General features: G+C 39.6%; 1 protein-coding gene across 1 annotated transcript in view; it reads left to right on the forward strand.

The window, feature by feature from the left end:
- Nucleotides 1-2,306: 2,306 nt before the first annotated feature.
- The window catches only part of HUWE1 (HECT, UBA and WWE domain containing 1, E3 ubiquitin protein ligase), a 133,891-nt gene continuing 114,187 nt past the window's right edge, over nucleotides 2,307-22,010 (forward strand). The window contains exons 1-2 of the mRNA XM_021708454.1: nucleotides 2,307-2,586; nucleotides 5,938-6,074. The gene's annotated coding sequence lies outside the window, so the exon portion shown is untranslated. The remainder of the gene's footprint in view (nucleotides 2,587-5,937; nucleotides 6,075-22,010) is intronic.

Consider the following 22,010-nt stretch of genomic DNA (forward strand, 5'->3'; position numbering starts at 1 on the left):
GGGCCGGGCGGCCTGTCCCGGCCCTCCCTGAACCCCGCCTCCTCTCCCCTCCCCTCCCCCAGGTCTCGGCCGGCGCCAGCGGAGAGCTAGCCGCATCTTCGGGGGCGGCTGGGCAGCGGCCGGCAGCGTGGCGAGAGAGCGGCCGACAGAGGGGATGCGAGGTACCGGCATTAGCCGTGGCCAAGTGGCCCTAAAGAGGGAGTAGAGGCCGGGCCTTCGGCATTTCTCTCACTGGTTCTAGGAAGGCGGCCTCGGAGGAGAGGGAAGATGAGGGGCGGGCAGGCGGGCTTCGTGGGTAACTACTAGGCGTTGTATACGCGTATGTATGTTTTGGCATCTAAATGGTACTGCACACACAAATACACACATTCATTTCGACTGACTGTTGTTTAAAAATTTAACAGTATGTCATGTAGATCTTACTATACCAGGAAATCCAAATTGATGTCAGTTTTTAAACAGCTGCATTGAATGATTGTACTACAGTTTATTTAACCATTTCCCGATTGATGTACATTAGCTTGTTTCCCCGTTGGGGGAGGGGTCTTTTACAAGCAATACCATAATGAATGGGTTTGTGTATATGTATCATGCACACGTATGAGTATTTCTGTAGGAGAAATTCTTAGACGAATAATCGCTGGGTCAAAGTGTATATGCATTATGAATTTTGTTAGATTTGTCCAGATTGCCTTCCCAAAAGGCTATACTAATTTACACTCCCGAGTGTTGTGCAAGAGTGTCTATTTTTCCACAATTCTGGGGCCTGGTTACACCAACACGTATTATCAGTCTTTGTAGTTTTAGCCAATTTAAAGGGCAAAGAATTGTTTGTCATTGTTTTCATTTGCATGTCTCTGATTGCTGGTGAGATTGAACATATATTTACTTGACCGATTACAAAAGTAAATAGGTAAATATCAACAGTCTTCCTATCTACAAGCAATAAGCATTTTGAAAATTTAATACTAAGAAAACCTGTTCGCAATAGCAAAAAAATGAATAAAAATACCTAAAAGTAAACTATAAAACTTTATTGAGGAATATAATAAAATAACATTTGCGTAAAAAGAGGTGTACCTTGCTTCTGGTTAAGAAGGCTCAATTTTGTAGTGATATCCATTTTTCATAATTGGTTTATACAGTTGATGCAATTTCAATAAATATATCAAGTTTTTGGAACTTAATACAATTCTAAAGTTCATCCGAGCAAAAAAAAAAAAAGCTACGAATAGCCGAAAAATTATTTTCAAACATAAGTAAAAACAGGGTATTTGTACTGCTAGCTACTAAAATGTACTCTAAAGGAACAATATTTAAATTAGAATGAACAGAACAATGCACTAGAATGGAAAAGCCCACAAACCAAGCCGGATTGGATCCCAAGATTTATTAGAGAAACATTGTTGGCTAGACGTGGAAAAACTGCCATATTAAAAGCTTCAAGCATCCCCCCCACCCCCCCCCGCACCCCAGCTTGAATTTTCCTTTGAAGGCAGACTCCTTTGTTTGGAGAAAAGCACTTTTATTGGATCTTTTTGGCTATGCCAAGATAAAGCTTCAATAGTTAAAATTTGGTGGTTTTGGGGCTAGAACTAACGACATTAACCTTTAGTTAGACTAAGATGGATTCAGGTTAGCCTGCAGTGCGGCGAGGTAAGGAGTCTGGATACTATAGGTCTTTTAAATGTTTTTCCTATCTAATGGGCAAAAAATGTTATGTCATTGTTTTCATATGCATTTGCGTGCTTATCGTGAGATTGAATGTCTTTTATGTGTAAGTCCAGGATAATATGTTATTCCTGGAGGCAGATAACAATGGGGGACTCTTTGCTCCCCTTTCAGGATGGAGTTTGGCTAATTGGTACAGCCCTGCCCGGAAGCGTGAGAATAAACAGGTTGACTTTTTAAATTTTCCTCAAGCACTAGGCTCTAGACACCTAGATCGGGGGCGGAGGCAGTTTTCAGGACATGGCCGAGATTTGGCGCTGAGCTGTGTCATCGCGAGGTTTGGCAGCAAGCTCCGCAGTGGGTCGGAAACCTCGTGGTAGGCGAGATCCCTGCAGGACGGGTGGTTCCTCCCTTCCCCCGAAAAACTCCCAGTCATTTTCATGAGGCCCCGCCTATCTCCTTTTTAGGAGCGTGCACTAGGTCTCGCGAGATCTCGTGTTTCCTAAAGGCGAGGCGCGGGTGGCATCCTGCGGTGAATTTCGGAGTTCTCGCCGAGGCTGAAATGTAGTATCGCGATAGTTTTCAGCGCATGCGGGAGCCGGCGGCGGCACACTGGCTCCTCCCCCCGGTGCTTCGTGAGGTTGTGCGTCATTTGCTTTTCGCTTCGTGTAGGGTTGAGAGTGAATCTAGCGACTTCGGCTTTGGTGGGAGGAGGGGTCTGGGAAGGGTTGGGCTCAGGCTTTTTCCCGTCCGGTAGAGGTTCTCGCGGGATCGCGCGGAGGCGGCAGCTGTTCGGCTCCTGACTGCTGTAGCCGCGGAGGCGGCGGCTACGTTTTCGGCTTCTGCTGTTCTAAGTCGGTGAGTTCTCGCGGGAGCGGGGTTATGTCCTCGTGGGATCCGTTGGCGGTGGCGGAGGTAGCTCGGGGGTGGGGGGGCAGTGACTAGGGTCGGTCCGCCTGCTGTTAAGATGGCGGCGGAGGCTGATGTCTGTCCGGTCAGGACCCGGGGCTGAGGTGTTGGCTATCTGCGTTTGTGACGCCTCTCAGGTACCCGACGTTAGGAGGTGACGATTGGAGAAAGGCCGAGGTGCCGGCAAACCGGAGCTGGGACGAAGACCACCCCATTTCTAGTCAGTTGAGGCGACACCATTTCCCGGGCCTCAGCCGCGTGTGGGCCCTCCTTTGCCCCACTGATCGGTCAACGCCTCCGTTGTCGCCGTCGCAGTGGGCGGGCTGGGAAGGGTGGGAGGGGTGTCTGGAGTTCGTTGGGATGTGGGGTTGGGGGTTAGATTGGACGGTGGGGGAAAGGGGACCAACCAACGACGACTGGTCCCTTTCCCCCTACCTTTTACGCGGACCCGCCTCCGTTTTCAGTCCTTGCGACAACCTAGATGAACCCCCCTAGTTTTTCTTGAGTTGAGTGGGGTCTACTTCCCTAACTCCCACGATCTTTGAGCTAAGGCTTAGGGGTCAAGCTGTAGTGTCTCTGACGTACTCCTCCCACTTCTCTCCTAATTCTGTCGTCCCATCTAATTTTTCTCATCTGTGTGGATAGTTGAGGCTCGTATTTAAGGAAGAGAAGAGTCAAAGCTTTTTTCTTTCACCCCTTCCCCAGTCCTAATTTAGACCTTAGCCTGAGTTCCCTAGCTCGTCCGGTCTCCCTCTTCCATTGGTCCCCTTGGCGCAGGCGTTAAATAGAGCCTATTCTGTTCCCTGCGTTTACTCCATCTTTGTGGTTGGAGCCATAGTAGCCTTCCATTTCCTCAGGTCTTCACGTTTGTATATCCCTGATCGGGGCACACGGCACTGATTTCTTCAACTTTTCATGCTGCTAAACCACTCTTAGGCGAAACTGTGAATGTGTCGTTGGTCGGATCATTGCAGCCTTCGTGGCCTCTGTGCTGCTGTTAGCCTTCCCTTCCTCACCCCTCCATCCTCCGATGCAAAGGATAACCCTTCAGTAAACCAATTCTGTCCATCCCTCGCCCATTCCCCCTGCAAGCCTGGGGACTGTCCCTTTTCCCATCTTTCTTTGAGTTTCTATAGCCTCTTGGTCTGTAGACATATATTTGTGTGCTAACCACCTCTTACGTGCCTCTCACTTCTTAATCCTTCTGTCCCCCACCTCAGTGCTCTTTTTTCCAGGAACTGAATTCCCTAGAGGGGGGATAGGCCTCTGTCAGGCTCTACTACATTCTCTCCTCCACGTGCTAGAAAATAGCACTGATGTTCTGTTCCTCAATTATTGCACTGTTCTGCTTTATTTCCTTTTCCTCCAATGCCATTATTACTATAGGCAATTAATTCCCTATCATTGTTTTCTTTGTAGATTACATGTTCAGCATTGTTTTCTTTTAGCCTCAGTGTTGCGTAGATTGAGGAAATGCCAACATGCCCCAGTCATGGGAGGCAGCCTGGTTTGGTGGAAAGTGTGTGTACTTTGGGTTTACATCGAACTTTGTGACCTTGGGCAAATTACTTTTCAGATTATCGGTTTCTTTATATAATGGAGATAGTCATGCTTATATGAAAGGGTTGTTACTAGAATTAGTAAGAACATTTGTAAGTGCCTGGTTTGTGTTAGACATACAATAAATTATGATTACTTTTTTTTGGTTTAAGAATACATTGGTAGATGCGCCTGTGTCATATGCCAGTTTTATGACCTGGGAAAGAGTAAGAGTTTTTTTTTCTTTGTGAATTTTTTTGTATACTTCTAGGCCAGATCTATCATTTTTGTATTTTTTCCTCCTCATAGGCTAAGTTCTTATTTCCAATATTTCCTGATGTTTGAAAGTGATTCCCATTCTCTGTTTCCTTCTAATAGTATAGGAATTTCAGTGCAAAATCACTATCCTGAAAATGAACATCATCTGTAATGCTCCTGTCAAGAACTGCACCCAGGTGTTCCACCTTTTGGAAAGAGTGCCTTATCCCTTGCCTACTCGTTCCTTCCACTCCTTCAAAGGCTGTCCTGTCATTCACCCAACAAAAGTAGTGAAATTGGGTGATATTTTGCTAGCTAGTTTTCATGTTTGGTCCCTCGGATCAGCAGGGGGGATCTGCTATTTGGCATCTTTTTACCTGAGCAGGATAATTTTTGAGTTCGAAAGATGGTTTGGAGTACCAAGCTTTTCCAAAGTGAATTGCTGCCAGTTGTTTAATAAACTACCTTGCCATTTTATATTTTCTAACATACTTAGTAGAAGTGATTATATTTGGCTTGGAGATAGTTTTTTTTGGTTTTTTGTTTTTGTTTTTTTTTTTTTAGTGTCCAGATTTTGATTAGATCAGTCTTAAAGTGAATGTTCTTTTTCTAATCACCTTGTCTAGATAATGGGGGTTGAAGTAGGAATATGATGGTGAAAAGTTTACTAGACTTGAAAATTAACAATGGGTAGCCATTTGATAATTAACTATATATGGACTCTAGTTTTGAGCTTTTGGGTTTGCTTTATTAGTTGAAGTGCTTTGGCAGTAATAGAATCTCCCCCATTTTCATTGGAGGACAGAAGAACACTTTCTGTTTTGAGATTTTGCTTTGGTACGTTTTATAATGGATTAAACGTTGTCACAGATTAACTAAACCTCAGTTTGACTCCTGTCATTCAGCACTAGAATAAATCTGGGAATAATAATCTAGGTGTGACCTAAAAGTTTAACTTATTCTTGGTAGATCTCTGAGAAGAGACAAAGGAGTGGCAATACCAAATAAAAACTTTGTCTAAGGTTCAGTGGCAAAGTTCAACCTGAGTTTCCAGAGTGTTTATCATTTGTCTCCCAGTATGGCCAAAAAGCATGTGTGAAGGTGAAGAATAATTTTGATTTGTATAATTTTTTTCACAAAAATAATGAGGGGTGGCTCACACCTGTTATCTCAGCACTTTGAGAGGCTGAGCTGAGAGGATCACTTGAGCCCAGGAGTTTGAGACCAGTTTGGGCAACAAAGTAAGACCCCCCCTCTCTACCAAAAAAATAAGTGAGAATATAAAATTGTCTGTAAAATAAGCACTATATTCTATTAATTTATGTGGTTTGAGAACTCAGTTGCTTTCAACGTCTAAGTGTTAAAATTATTGTTATAACTGTTGGTTTTGAATTCTTCAGTTTCTTCTCAAAGCAGCTCCTAAAATATGCAGATTGGTATGTGAGGGCTACTGCTTTAGAAATAACTGATTATGTTTGGATGTTGATAGAATGGTTAAGCCCCATACTCTAATAAATGTGTATCTCACTCCCCCTTCCCCCCCCACCTTTTTTTTTGTAGGTCCTCAAGTAGCCTGACCTGAGTGGGTTATTGATCCAGAGCAACCAGCAGACCAATTTGGTCAGGAAGGTTCAGGAAGCTGTTGGAGCAGTGTTGGGATTTCCCACCAGGATGAGTATGATTGGCTGTGATTTTAGGTTAGTTTTTGTGGATCTTTGTGAGAAGTATTTGTATTTTACTTCCTGGAATGGAGATAGTGGAGTATATGTAATTCCATTCTATGAGGTACTTTGGTTTCTTCCATTGTATGGATCTTCTTTCATTTAAGTGGAGCTCATTACTGAATTAAAGAGAACTGTTTAAATGGATGCTATCTGTATATGAGTTTTAAAATCTAAGCATTGTTCAAAAAGTAAAATTGCAAGATAATATGTCTAACCACTTTTAAAGAGTTGTGAACAACTTCAGACATGCAAAAATTGAATAGTATAATGATCCCTTCCGTGTATGTACATCACCAGCTTTATCAGTATCAACTTGCAGCCATTTTATTTCATCTGTAGTTCTACCCATTGCTTCCCCCTCCTGCGGTGGATTTTTAAAATAAATTCCTATTGCCAATTTTTTTATTGGTAAAATATCTCTGAAAGGCAAAGGCACTTTATATAACCTCAATACCATTATCACAGCTGAAAAAATTTATTTATTTTTAGAAATACCAGATATAAAACTGGTGTTTAAATTTCTCTGATTTTTTTTTCAGTTTTGTTTTGGTTTTTGTTTTTGTTTTTGCAGTTTGTTTGAATCAGGACCAAAAAAAATCCATTCATTGCAAAGGGTTGGTATATGGCTCTTAAATCTGTTGTAATATGCAGGTTCTGTCTCCTTCGGTTTTTTTTCTTCCAATTTGTTCATCGAAATTGTCCTATATGGTTTCCCCCATATTTGGGGATTATAGCCAGTAGTGGTATCTAAACCATTCTTGCTAAATTAGAGACCCTAGAGGACCCATTATAATGGAACAATGGCTGTAATCTCTTGTATCCCAGTTGGAGTTGATACTGCTGGCCTAGGCACTATCCTAAAATAACTAGTCATGGATTCCTTTTTCTGTGACAAAATCTGATTTGCTACCTGACTTCAGTTCCATGTCTTGGCCTTGCTTACTGCTTCACATGAAAAGTAGGCCTCCTGGTGGAAGAAGCCAATGTTTCCTAAATAATGACCTGATTGTGCCTTTGGGATTTTTCATGCATGGTTTCAATTTCCTGAGGTGATTTAGTTATTTTTATACTATCTTATAATGTTGCTTTTTATTCTTTTGATGTTGGTGTCTCAGCTGCTCTGATCCATGACTTCTAAGCTATTAAGATATAGTAATGAGTTCCTCTGACTGTCATACAGTTCTTGAAATGGCATTACTAAAACAGTTTTTCAGCATTTACACTTACATCCTGATTTTCAGCTATTATACACAATTTTCCTATTGTTATTTTTTGTTTTGTTTCATCTGGAAATGACGTTTCCCCCAGCATAAAGTCCTTTAAACTGTTCTTTCCTTGTGCACTATTGGCCATTTAGGGATCTGGTCTATATCCCTTCCACAGTCAAAAACCTGAGAACAGAAGTTGAACACTTGGGCTCCAGCCAACCTTTTACTTAGGCACAAGTGGGAGCAGAGCAAGGCTATACTTGTGCCTACCTTTAAGATAAGACTAATTTCAACTTGGAGGCCATCATGAATGAAAATTTTGGGGGTATTTGGATGAAATATGATTGTGAATCACCAGTGCTGGATCATAAGTTCAGGCCTTTCAATTCTCTGTTTATTGATGGATAAATAAATCATGAGTTGAAAATTGACTAAACATTAAAGAAGTGGTTTCTTGGGAATTGCAGTAAGTTCATGAATTCCACAAAAGTAATTTGGGGCACATTGGATTTAGTGAGTATAGATACTTTATCTCTGAGTTTTCTATTGCTAGGAAGTTTGAACAAGATCACTTAAACCTAATTCTGAGTTTGTAAAACTACGATAATTATAGATTATTGGTGTAGAACTTTGTACACAGTAGGCACTCCCAAGACTTGAATTTTTCCCACAACTATTAACAACGGCAAGTTCACAATGGAAATGCTGCTGCCATTGGTTTTTTCCTTCTGTTGTGTGTTTGCAATCATGAGTTCAAGGCATTATTGAAATGCCTAGCTTGGTTACTTTGAAAATATTTTCCCTTGACATTCCATGTTACCTTTCCTGCAGTAAGATTAAGTTGTTGAAATCTGTTATTAGCTGTAACCATATTAGGCTGCTTTACGATGATCTCACTATAAGGTAGATAGTCACAGACACTTGGACTCTTGATGTTTTGCTGTATTCCCTGACTTAATGACTGGCTACCAGATGTTTATATATGTTAATATAAGGAATAATTCAGCTCTTGAGAGTCTTTGGAAGCCCTCTTGTTTGATGTGTCATAGGGGTTTAGTTGCTTAAACTTGGTGTACTTGTTGACCAGTTTGGTATTCTGGTTGTAGAAATGCTTTCAGCTAGTTGAAGGAGAGGCTCTCTATGAGTAAAACAACTAGGTTTTGATTAGGCTGTTAACCTGAGCATTTTCAACTTTTAAGTTATCTTAAAAAGTTTTTAGTCATTTGGCCTTAAAAAAATTGCAGTTGACATAGATTTATCTCTGTGATTTTTCTTTTTTTACAGAAAGTTGGAATTTTCAAAAATTTATTATGTATCATTACATGGAGATTGGAATTATAGATCTGATTCCGTCTGGATTGCTGATTGAACTAGATGAATATTAAAATTCTTCAACTTCAGGATTCTGGTTGTATAGTCTTGGGTATTGAAAGAAAGCAGTTTTTCCTTTTCAGTGGTCATTAGCTAGTGACGGGACTAAGAGTAGGGAGATAAATTATTCTGGAATGACCTTTTACTACAGTCATTTAGATTTAGAAGGTTGGTGAGTCTGAACATAGTGTCATGAATTTCTTTAGCACAGCCCAGGTTTTAAGTCCTTGTAATTAGATACTAGAGATAATTGCTCTAGAAATGCTTGGATATATTGCATTTGGTGGCTGCTTATTTTTTGGAACAATTTTGGAAGATTGCTTTAATGGGTACATTATTTGTTTTAATTATTTTATTTGCCTGTTTTATAATGAGGCATACTTCTGGTTTTTTCCTTTTTTTTAACTTTCATTATCCTTTAATACTGCTTTCTGCCAGTTGGGTTCTTAGAGGTGGAAAGACCTTTCAGCACAGTGATCAGGAACATGAACTCTGGTTTGGCCGAGTCCGGTGGCTCATGCCTGTAATCACAGTACTTGGAGAGGCCAATACAGAAATTGCTTGAGGCCAGGTGTTTGAGACCAGCCTGGGCAACAGAGGGAGACCCAGTCTACAAAAAAATAATGCTGTAAAATTAGCCAGGCGTGGTGGCACATACCTGTAGTTCCAACTGCTTAGGAGGTAGAGGTGGGGAAGAGCTCTTGGCCCTGGAGTTTGAGGCTGCAGTGACCTATGATTATGGACTCTGAAACTAGACTCACTGGGTTCAAGTTCTGACTCCCATTTCTTACCAGCTGTGTCATGTTGTGCAAATAATTTAACCTCTTCGTGTCACAATTCTTTATCTGTAAATAGTGATAACGTTACCTACTTCATAGAGTTTTGGAGAAGTTTGAGTTAATGCATGAAACTTTAGGGAACATCAGCATTACCTAAAGGGCTTGCTAAAACAGATTGCTGGGCCCCACCTACAGAGTTTCTGATTCCGTAGGTCTGAGAGGGGGGCCCAGATTTTGCATTTTCCCGCGAATTGGCAGCTGGGTCCAGAGGTTTGATAAATTTTAGGTTCATTCCTTTTGGTAGGAGTGTGTTCATTCACAGCATTATGTTATGATGTCTTGAATTTTTTTGATCTGCTAATTGATTGGGGGCTGCAAAATGGTGATACTCTAATGTCATTTTGTTTTCATTATCCATTAGCTGGGATAATTTTTTTGTTTCCCCCTCATCTTTTATTTGGTTACTCAGTTGTATGGTTTATATAGGAAGGGCAGAATACTCCTTTTTTTCTTTTTTTTTTAAACACAGCTTTCAAGATAATGAATTGGTTCCTGGTCATTCTCAAAAGGTTACACGCGCGCACACACACACACATGCGCACACACGTCTGTGTGTATATGTATGTACTATGGTCATAAAAATGTGATGGGTCTTAATAACATTGCAGTTCTGGCCCTTAGTGAGGTTCACATTGTTCTAGTTTTGGCTAGTGGGACTTTCTTAAAGTTGGCTCCTGATTCTTCTGGACATGATCTCTCATCTTTGATCGCTTCCTTGCTGCCTGGTATGTCAAGATGTTCCAGGCTCATTCATCAGCATTTCTGCCCCAGACCTGTAATCAGCTAATGATAAAAGATGAAGTCAAAAGAAATTCCTTCTTTGCAGTGAGTAGCTTTGAGCTGTCTACTCAGTCCCACCTTTCTCTGTCCTCTTAACCTCCCCAGACTGCCTCTTTGTTCTTCCCTACTTTTTTTTTAAATTAGAATTTAGGCAGTTCTGGGTTTTGAGACTGGCCACTTACTAGTTCTATCGGTTTGAGCAAGTGAACCTATGAGTTATCTCATCTGGGGAAATATCATTTGTATGGTTATTAGAATTAAATGAGAAAATGTAAGGTGTTAGTACTCTGTATAGGTGATCAGTAGATAGTAACTTATTTAATGTATTATTTCGCTTAACCCCTCCAACAGTTCACACTTGGGCAGTCGGGATGGCGAAGTGATGGCCAGTTAGCAAAATGTTTCTGGACCCTTTGTATCTGTGTAGGATCATCAGCAGTTGGGAGGGATGGGGTTTGTTCTTTGGTTATTTGGGGTCTGAGACTTTGGCCAGTGATAACTGAGTGTTAAGCCACCAGAGTAGTTTTCACTTTGTAGCTCCTTAGGAGCCACATTCAGTACTCTCTGAAGGGTCTTACCAGTTCTGTGACAATGTGTATTACATTAGTTACCTTGATCTCATCTACACAACTCCCTACTGTTCAAGATTCTTCTTTTCAAGGTTCTGCTGTAACCTTAGTAACCCATAATGCATCTTCCTGATAGTCATCAGTGTCAGCACTATTAACACACTTGAGTAGCACCGTATATAACAGGTTAGAAAAGGGGTAAATAATCCCTTTTAACATTATACACAATATCTAAAGTACAATGCATAGCATATAGTAAGTGCTACTCAATAAATGGAAACCATTGTTCAGTTTTTTAGTTAACTATTATATCCTCCTTTTCCCTCTTACATCTGTTTCTTCATTTAGTTCATTAAGCATTTACTGTTTCCAAGTTCAAGGAGTGAAGGACATAAAATGAATGAGACTTGGTCTCTGTCCTTGAGAAACTCAGTCTAGTTACGGACTGTGAGATCATGTTTAAAGTTCCTTAGCTGTTTCCTTTGTGTCATCATTTCTTCCCATGTACTATCTATGCATGATATAGCCTGCCTATTGTTTCTCAAAGCTCTCCTAATTATGTGTGCCTCCCCAGCCTTTGAAACTGCTGATATATGAGAATGCCTACCGTTGTCTTTTGTGAACACAGAGTAATATCAGGAAAAACCTTTTGGCCAATATTGGATTTCAAAGTGGCTACTACACCTGGCCAATTTTTTTTTTTTCCTGTGGAGTCAGGATTTCACTGTCTCCCAAACTGGTCTTGAACTCCTGGCCTCAGGCCATCCTCTCCCCTTGGCCTTCCAAAGCGCTGGGATTACAGGCATGAGCTGCTGTGCTTGGCCTTAGAAATGATATTCTAAAATTTGCTGTTCACGGTTAGTATATAGACCTCTGTGCCATGTCCATGTCATTATGTATACTTCTATAGCTGATGCCCAAACTAGAGTGCACTGGCACGATTACTGCTCACTGCAGCCTTGACCTCCTGCAGCCTTGATCCTTCCACTTCAGCCTCCTGAGTAGCTGGGACTACAGGTACATGCCACCACGTCTGGCTAATTTTTTGATTTTGTTGTTGTTGTAGAGACAAGGTCTCGTGTTGCTTTGGCTGATCTTGAACTTCTGGGCTCAAGCAATCCTCCCACCTCAGCTTCCCAATGTGCTGAGATTATAGGTGTGAACCATGTGCCCAGCATTCTATAGTATTTTTAATGGCTGCCTTGTATTCTGTTATATGCATAACTTATAATTTACTTAATCACTTTGCTGTGTTCATACCTTTATGTTCTAGTTTTTCAGGATCTCAAATAATGCTTCTTAGCACACAGTAGGAATTTGGTACAAAAGTGTTGAATGAAGGAAAGAAGCATAGGTACATCTTAGTAGATACATTTTCATGACATCCATGTTTATTTCCTTAGGAAATTTCTATAACTGGAATGCGAAAATGTAGACCTTTTGATACTTATTGCCAAACTGCCCCTTAGAAAGACTGCCCTGCATTTTTCACTGTGGTATATCTAGTATATGATCCATGGTGATTTACAACATTACAGCACATCAGGATAAGCCTTGAGAAATTAGTATAGTAGAAGAGTATAAATCTGGATATAGCTAGTATCGTTGTTATAGATGGCTCTCTCCACACCTATATCTGCTGCCATGTTTTTTCAGGGGCTAGCTTGACTCTTCCAGCCTGAAGTGCCTTGTAGTTTCTTAACCTGGTCTGGAGTCCAGGTCACTGCTCCTCTAATTTCCTTAAATATTTTGTTAAGTTCAACCTTAAAAGGAAAGTATAATTTGGAGAAATACAGACATCACTTGAAAACAATCTTTTACATAGAACATTTTAGGTTTTTGCTTTAAAAAAGTAAAGACAGACTGCTTTCATGGGTGAATTCAAATCTCCCTCTAGCAAACAAATTACCAGCAGCTTTAAAATGGTAGTCTTCTTCCATGTTCAACAGAAAAGCTGAAAGAGGTCCTATATTTGGTGTTATCCACTTTGTAGGCCCAGATGTAGGGGTAATGACTTGTCCAAGGTAACATGGCTGGATAGTGTTGGAGTTAAGTATCAAACCAAGGTTACCTAGTCCAGTGTGGTTTCCACTCTGCTATATCTTTCTTTAAAACGGAACTTAACCTCTATTTCCAAATGTGCCATCAGGTGGTATCCATAGAAGTACAAGGAAAGTGACCCCCTTCTTATAAGAAAGTTACCCCCTAAGTGGGAAAAACCTAATAAGAGAGTAGAAAGTTAACGTGAGAAAGGCAGGAGTCCAAAGAAAGCTCAGCTTCTTTGTCCTTTTGACCATAGTTGCTTTCTAACATGAGGTCAGGTTGGCGCTCTTTCATGGGGCAATTTGATTTGGTTGTGTGTTTTCATGTATATATATATGGATGCCATATATTAGTAGAAGGGACTGAATTTTCTGCTTGTAAAACCTTTTCTAATTAAAGTTATATTTCCTAAACCCACGTTGTTTTCCTTTTTCAACTGTTTTAAATTATAAAAGTAACATGTTTGCTGTTTAAAAAATATCCAAACCAAATATAATACTTTATACCTTTTAGCATTTATATCTATGCTTATCCATTTATGTACTATGCATATTTTCATATATTAGGACATGTCTTGACTCTGTTCTTTTTAATGGCTGCGCTGTGTTCCAAAGTATAGATGGATCTGCTATAATTTAATGATTCCCTGTTGTAGAGTGTTACAGGTAGAATTGCTGCTGGATCAAGGGGTGGTACCAATTTAAATTTTTGGCAGGTATCACCAAAATGACCCTCAAAAGGCTATATTGAATTGACATTCCCACTAGCAGTGTCTGTGAGTATCCTTTTCTCTGCCTCTGTCTGCCAAAGGTGAAATATTGTTGGTTTTAATTTTAACCAGTCTGATGGGTGAGAAATACCATTTCCTTTGATTGCAGTTTTCAGATTGTTAGTGAGGATGAACAAATGTTTCTGTCCTCTGCAAATTACAAGTTCATACTCTTTTACTTGATTTTCAGTTGTAGTATTTGTCCTACTCAGTTTTAGGAGTTCTTTGTATGTTAGAAATATTAACTCTTTATCCAATTGTGAATATTTTCTGTTTATAATTTGGAATTTTTATGTAGTCAAATCTCTTTTCTTTTATTAGTTCTTGGTTATATGTTTATCTTGAAAGGTTTTTTGTCTGCCAAGATTACAAGAATATTTCCTTGCATTCTCTTCTAATAATTTTATAGTTTGGCTTTTTATGTTTAAGTAATGGTGTGAAGTACTGGTTAACCAGTACTTCCTATTTTTCATGCAGGGAAAGACTATTTGATCTTTAAAAATATTCTCAGTTTCAAAGTGAATTATTTGCAAAAGTGTAGTTTGTTTAAAAAAGAAAAAAAAAAACCTTAGGAATTTGTGCCAAGTAGAAAACTGGTTTGGTTACTTTTAGCTGTTTTTGAGAATAATTCAGATTGTTCATGTTTAATACTTAACATTTGTCTTGAACTGAAGGTAAAGTATTATCGATAGTGCTTTAAGGGTTCTTAGATACTGCATTTCTATTGTACGTATGTTTGAAGCCCAGATTGTCCTAAGGTCACAAAACCAATTGGTAGCTGAGAACTAAAGTACTTTTGCTTACTACTTTTTCATTTTCAGCAAGCACCTTTCATGGAAAAGATATGTGTTTTAAAGAGCAGATTATTCACATTGTTTGGTTTATTCAGAAGCATTTGAAATGACAATGTGCCACGCTATGATGCTATTAAATTTACTCCACCAGCCAGTTTTTTCTATATGTTAGGGCATATCTTTGTTTTACAGCTTTCTTATCAATGAACTAATTTAATTCTCATAATCCTGTGAAGTTGAAATTATTTTCATCATACTGAAAATAGTTTGCTGCCATGTTGATAATTGGTGTAAATAACCTACTCTTTTAAACCGTACAAAAGAATCTTTGTCTCTATTCCTTTCAAATCTCTTTGAACTAGCTCAAAATGGTTGAGATCCAGTTAACATTTTTAATCAAGTGGTATGGCCTGCCCATTGTTTTGTAGACTGTTTACCCTTTGGAGAACTATAATTTGAGAATGAGACTGGAACCTTCCAGTCTCATTGTCATCAAAATAGAGTTTGAATTTTTGGTTAACATCAGCATTCAAGGCTAATAGTCTAGAGATTAGTATATACTGTATGTCCTCCTTCATAAGCAGGTAGTAAGTAGAAAGGTTGAAAGGCTAGCTCTTTTTTGCTGTTGATCAGTTGTATAGAAATATCTATATATACATCTGTAGGATATCTAGCATAAGGTAGTTGACCTTAGTTTAATCTAGAACTAAAATCATAGAGCAAATAACAATATGGCTTATTCCTTGCTGGGTACAATCCTATGGGATAGACTTATTTTGCAGAGGATGACTGTGACTCAAAGAGGTATGGTAATTTGTCTTGAGATCATATACCTAGTGAATGGAATTTAAGCCCAGCTCTGATTACCAGGACTTTCTATTATGCTATTGTACTGTAGTTCATTTTGACTTTTCTTTTAGCAGTATTCCTCAGCCTCTACCTTTTTAAATGTTTTCAAAAATCTACATGTATGGAAGCAAATAAACACACACCAAGGTCTCTCCTCCTCCCCCTATATGGATAGATCTTTTTTCAGAATATACTAGGACATATAAAACCTAGGTTTTGTTTAGAAATATACTTAATTCAGCCTTTGGATACAAAATTTATGCTTTTTTCTTTCTTTTTTCTTTTTGAATTGGAGTCTCACACTGTTGCCCAGGCTGCAGTTCAAGTGGCATGATCGCGGCTCACCACAGCCTCGACCTCTGCCTCAGCCTTCCAAGTAGCTGGGACTACAGGCGTGTGTCACCATGCTTAGCTAATTCTTTTCTCTTTTGTAGAGGTGAAGTCTCACTATGTTGCCCAGGCTGTGTTTCATAAATGAAAGGGAAATACAAGTGAAAACATTGTAGTGGCTAAGCAGACAGTGTCTTAGTTGTGGGTTTTTTGTTTTGTTTGCCATAGTGCTAATTTTTTTTAGGTCATCAATCCCTTTAAGAAGCCAATGAAAGCTGTTGAGCATCTTCTTAAAAAAAATACCTGCATATGCAAAATTTTCCATAGAATTTCAGAGGTGTTTTTGGTGGTCCCACAATATAGGATGAGGAAATTTTCACATTTCTCAACACTTACTTTCCTCTATGGTGTCATAATTGTTATGTTCTTCGTTCTCATATTTCCTAGTACAGATAATCTCCGACCTACCATGGTTTGACTTAGGATTTTTTTTTTTTTACTTTATAATGGTGCAAAAGCAATGTGTATTCAATAGAAACCATACTTCAGCACCCATACAACTGTTCTGTTTTCTACCTACAGTAGTTAGGTTATATGAGATATTCACCACTTGATTATAAAATAGGCTTTGTGTTAGATGGTTTTGCCCAACTGTAGGCTCTAATGTAAATATTGTGAGCATGTTTAAGGTAGGCTAGGCTAAGCTAGCTGTGATAGCTGGTAGATTAGGTGTGCTGAACACATTTTCAACTTACAGTATTTTCAACTTACACCATCATAAGTTGAGGAGCATCTGTATATCTTTTTCTAGACTTTTTTCCACACTGTGGTCAAAGATGAAAGCTGGGCTAATTGTGTCACTTTAGCTAAAGGTGTTCTCTGATGCAAATTTAATTTTTAAAAATCCAAAATTTCTTTTGAAAGGCAAGAGGAATATGGTTTGTGTTGAATAAGACTTTATCTTATGTACTTTGTTCTAGTGACTGATTATGTTTTCAGCTTTGCTTTAGGCACTAGGAAGTTGTAATCTAATTCTGTTTTTGTGTACTGACTTTGTTGCCTTTATATTACTATTGCCTCTGATCTACCTTTTTTCTGATTTTTGTTGTTATTCTACATTTCTGTACACTTGGCTATCTCATAGTATTCACCTCAATGCCCTGCATATAGCGTGTTCATAACTATTTGTTGAATGAAAAGTTGAAGGTTGAATGAATCTTCTAAATTGGTTTCCTCCGTTGACTGAAAATTTCACCAAGAGTTTAATGTGACTTGGATTTTTTTTGTTGTTGTTAAACATTTACTGGATGGTCATTCATTCATTCACTTATTAATCTACTAATGATAGTTCCTATGCTGGTGACAAGAACGCACAGGTAAAAACCCAGTCCCACTCTTGCAGAACTCAGTCTAGTGGGGAGACTGGATAAAGAAGTGTATTGGTTGAGGACCAATACACAGGATACAGTGGGGGCACAAAGGAGGGAGTGATTGATTTTACTCTGACGGGGGGGTATCGTGACAAGGCCCCCAGAGAAGAGATGACATTTAAGCTGAGATTTAGGGGATATGCAGGGAGCAGTCATTTTAGCAGAGAGAACAATGAGTCAAGGTATTAAAAATCTTGGATGTTAGGCTGTGAAAAGCTTGACACGGCTAAAGCATGTGAGGAGCTGACGAGAATAGTATGTAACGTGGCACTGCCAAGAGGTAAGCAGGGGCCAGGTCCTAGAGGTCTGCAATGCTGGTTTAAGTAAGGAGTTTGTACTTGATGTAGGTAGATTCTGAGTTTTAGGAAGATCGCTCTGGCACCAGCGTGGAGGGTGGAATGCAGGGATCTGGCAGGATAAATTCTTAAAAATATCTTTTATTCATGAGGTTTTTCAAAACATTCACAAAAGTAAAAAAATATAGTGAATGCCCATGTAACTGTCACCCAGCTTCAATAGTTATCAACACAGGGCTATTGTTTTATGTATGTCCCACGCCTCTCCATTATTTTAAAGCAAATTCTGAAGACAGTCACAAATTGACAAAGCATATTTAATAATATCTAATGTGGTGGCTCTCAAGGCTGGCCTGTGCAGCCAAGTCTACCTACAGAGCTTGGAAAAAATAAAACATCCCTACCTCAGATTTACTGAATTATACATGTGTATGGCCAGGTATTTTTAGTTTTCACAGTAAGTCTCAGGTGAAGTAAATTATTAACAATAATTTTTAAGTAACTTCGCTTTTGGCAGATGAAAATATTTACCTGAACTCATTGAATGTTGCCTGTGACCCTATTGGGTGAAATTCACCTATTAGATAGGGGCAGGCTTTTCTGTTGGCAAATTCTTGAAATTTGAATAAAGAATACCAGTTTAAAGGCTGGTTTCTTAATTTTCTGTTAGAGATGGGCAAGGCTGAAAAAGCACATGCATCTTTGGAACTAAGTATGATGAGATAGGGAATAGCCAGTTGTTGTTATCGTTGTTGTTGTTGAGTTGGGGTCTCACTGTCGCCCAGGCTGGAGTGCATTGGCACTATCACAGCTCACCGCATCCTTGACTTCCTATGCTCAGGCAATCTTTCCACCTTAACCTCCCCAGTAGCTGGGACTACGGTGTGTACCACCACACCTGGCTAATTTTTTCTGTTTTTGGTAGAGACAAGTTCTTGCAGTGTTGCCCAGGCTATCATTGATCTTCAGCACCAAGTCCAACCACAAATAAGGAAGGGGATGGGAGCCAGACAGTTCTAGGATTTGCTGGGTATGGTGGCTCATAATCCCAGCACTTTGGGAGGTTGAGGTGGGAGGATTACTTGGGGCTAGGAGTTTGAGACCCACCTGGGCAACATAGCAAGAACCCCACTGTACAAAAAATAAAAAATTAGCCAGGCGTGGTGGCACACACCTGTAGTCTCAACTACTCAGGAGACTGAAGCAGGAAAATCACTTGAGCCCAGGAGTTCGAGGTTACAGTGTGCTGTGATTGTACCACTGCATTCCAGCCTGGGCAACAGAGTGAGACCTTGTCTCCTAAAGAATAAAGAGTAGACTAGGATTATTCCAGAACACCAACTTAAAATGTGCAGACAAGGAGTCTCTTTCTCTCCTCCTTAATTTGTGTAACTTAAATTTAGGCCTTACTGTTTTTATTTTTTTGAGAATGCTAAGAAGGGCTCCTTGGCATGCTCTCATTGCCTCTATTGGCAAAACTGATAATCTACAACTTTGTTGAGCCCTGTTTTGTTGCCATGTTCTTCTGATGCCAGTTTGTAAGTACAGTAATTGGGAATAAATGGTCAGAAGGACAACTGAATCTGCAGCTTCCCAGGACTGTAGAGGATGTTGCAGGGGAATGTGTTCTCAGATACCATTCTCACCTCCAGTGTCAATGTTGGAGGGTTCATATTTCTCCTTCTTATTATCCTTGTTCTTATTTTCTTTGCTTGAACATACTGCAGTGCACCTGGAGCAAGCATATACTCTTAGCCTGAGGTATAGTGTTTTCAGATTTTAGATGTGATAATGTCGAGGTATTTCTGTGAATAGTTTCCAGACTTGGGTGAGTAAAGGCTCTTTTTTACTTTATTATTACACCTTACTATCAGTGTCCAGTAAAATCTAGATCAGCAATCCTCATGGCACATGAGAGTCATGTTTTGTGTGGCCAAGATAGGAAGGCTGGATCTGTAGAAGAGGGTTAGTGAGGTGGGCTGTACATATAGACATGTGTGCTGGAGAATGCTAAGGAACAGATTTGAGTTTGAATCCAGGTTTTAACACTCACTAGGTATGTGACCACTCTCGGCCTTAGGAAACCGGGCACAATCTTCATCTCTGAGTTGTTAAAAGGATTAAAGATAATTTATAATAGACATAGAGGAATTGTTAGCTGTTGTTATGATCATAAACAGTTTTCAGAATATTTGTCAAGCAGATATTAATGTAGATAGCCAGAAAGTAGACTGGATGGAAAAGTCTGACAATCATGTGGCATGTTCATCTTTAACAAATCAGTTAGTGATGTTTACTACTCTAATAAAATAGTGAATAGCAGGCTGGTTTTCAAGATTCTTCTTGCTGCTTCATAACATGATGGATGGTTAGGGCAGATCTCACCTGAATTTACTTTCAAAGACTGGAGGAGGCAAAAGGAATCATCACAAGGCAAAAAAAAAAAAAATCTTGTATTTTGCTTTGTGGCACGTTGGAGTTAAGCATTTTCTGTCATAATGGTTTCCACTATTTCAGTGGGAATTTTAGGTTCATTTTCATTCATCCCCAGTCCCATACTTAATGTGTAACATCTCTTACCTACCAATAATCAACCAAAGTGCTTCCCATGTGCCAAGCTGCAAACACCTGATACAGGAAAGAAGAGAAGGCAGCACTAGTTCAAGGCATTTTAGATGATATTGTTCTTAATGTGGTGCATGCCCTTCGTCTCAGGGGTCCACTGTTCTCTACCTTAAGACAAATTTTGCAAAATAAAATCTGATTATAAAGGATGCATGATTTGTAGGAAATTTGGAAGGATCTGAAAAGCATGAAGCATAAATAAAACTATGTGTTGTTCTGCCACCTAGAGGTAACTACTGATAATGTTGTCTATTTTTTCCCTTTCCAGATTTCTTTTTTTTACTTTCCCATCCCGTGGCAGACAGTTTTCATTAATAGTCTGGGAACTGATAGGTACAGGGTACAATGTAAACACATATAGAGGGATACCCAGTCAAGATTTAAGAGATTAGGGAGAGGATTGCCCTAATTCTAGATAATATTCTGTTCAACTCCACATAAGTGCTCATTATGTGAAGGTGAAGTGGAGGCTAAACAGTCCCCTATACCTGACTTTCTTAGGGGCTTTTTCAGTTATACCCTAAAGAGGGAGATACACAATAATTTGCATCCACTTAAGAGCACAAGCTATTGTCTTTATTTCCCTTAATTCCCCTCCACCTTTCAGTGAGCCCATAATTCTCTGCTTTATTTACAACCAACATTTCCAAAAGAGTTTTTTTCATATGCCATCTATGCTTCCTCACTTTCCATTGAATCCCTGACTCACTCCAGTCTGGCTTCCATTCCCATCACCCTGCTGAAACTTGCTTGTCATGTTATCTCTATTTCCAGTTTCAGACGACCATTTTTCTGTGGACTGATCTCATTTTGACATTTGATGAAATTGGTCACTCTTGCCATCTTTTGTCTTTCTTTCATGATACCATGATTAATTAGTTTTGCTCTTACCTCACCAGCCTCTCCCATTACTGAGTTCTCTTTTGCCTCACCTTTAAATGCTAGAACAGATAACTCAGTTGTTGGCTTCCTTCTTTCCTTCTCTGTAAGCTATCATCTCCAGAACCATGGCTTCAAGTACTGTCTGTGTACTGACAATCACAGATTATGTTCTCAGTGCCTACTTCTTTCCTGAACTCCATCCTGCAAATAATTTGCATACCTATCATGTGGAAGATACTATGCTAGGTGCTGAGAGCTTAACAGTGTAGAAAATAAAAGCCGCAATTACAATTGATACTTGTTAGGAAAGAAACAAGCAGGGTACTGTAATAGAAAAATAACAATGTGACCAGCTTTAGGTGGGTTGCCATGGGAAGCCTCTGGGTCTTAGTTTAAATGTCATTTCCTCAAAGGGAACTTGCTGTGGGAAAGTGGGGGCAAAAACATTCCAGTGGGGGGAACAGCATTTGTAAAGGACTAGAGGCTAGAAAGAACTTAGAGTGTTTCAGGAACTAAATGGAAAGTGTTTGTACAGAGAAGAATTGGAGAGAGTTCCAGGGGCTAAAATCATACCAGGGCATGGTAGGTCATGTTAGAGTATGGATATAATTCTAGAAAAACTGTTGAAAGGTTTTAATCAGGGAAGTAACATGATCTGATTTATATTTTAAGAAGATTACTTTTGCTGCTCTCTGGAGAATGGATTGGATGAAAGTGAGTGTGGAAATGGAGGGATTAGTTACTGCTTTTTCACAGTTGAGGAAACAGTCACACAGGTGGATTTGTCCATGGTCATATAGTGAGGAAGTGTCTACCACTAGGTATTCTGAGTCTGAGTCTGTATTCTGATCTTGTGCTTCTCAAACTTTAATATATGAATCACCTAAGGATCTTGTTTAAAATGCAGATTCTGACTCCTCAGGTATGAGTGGGGCCTGGAATCCTGCGATTTTTAGTTATTTCCAGATGATGTCAGTGGACCACTGGTCATGGACTATACTTTGAGTAGTAGGGTTAATTTACTACTGCACTTGACCTCTGAACCAAGTGCAGTAGTAAATTAACCTTTCTAGCCGGGCTCGGTGGCTCAGCCTGTAATCCCGCGCCTTGGGAGGCTGAGGTGA

This window comes from Carlito syrichta, unplaced genomic scaffold (assembly GCF_000164805.1).
Source record: "Carlito syrichta isolate Samal-C Ts95f unplaced genomic scaffold, Tarsius_syrichta-2.0.1 Scaffold137883, whole genome shotgun sequence".
NCBI classification, from domain to species: Eukaryota; Metazoa; Chordata; class Mammalia; order Primates; family Tarsiidae; genus Carlito; species Carlito syrichta.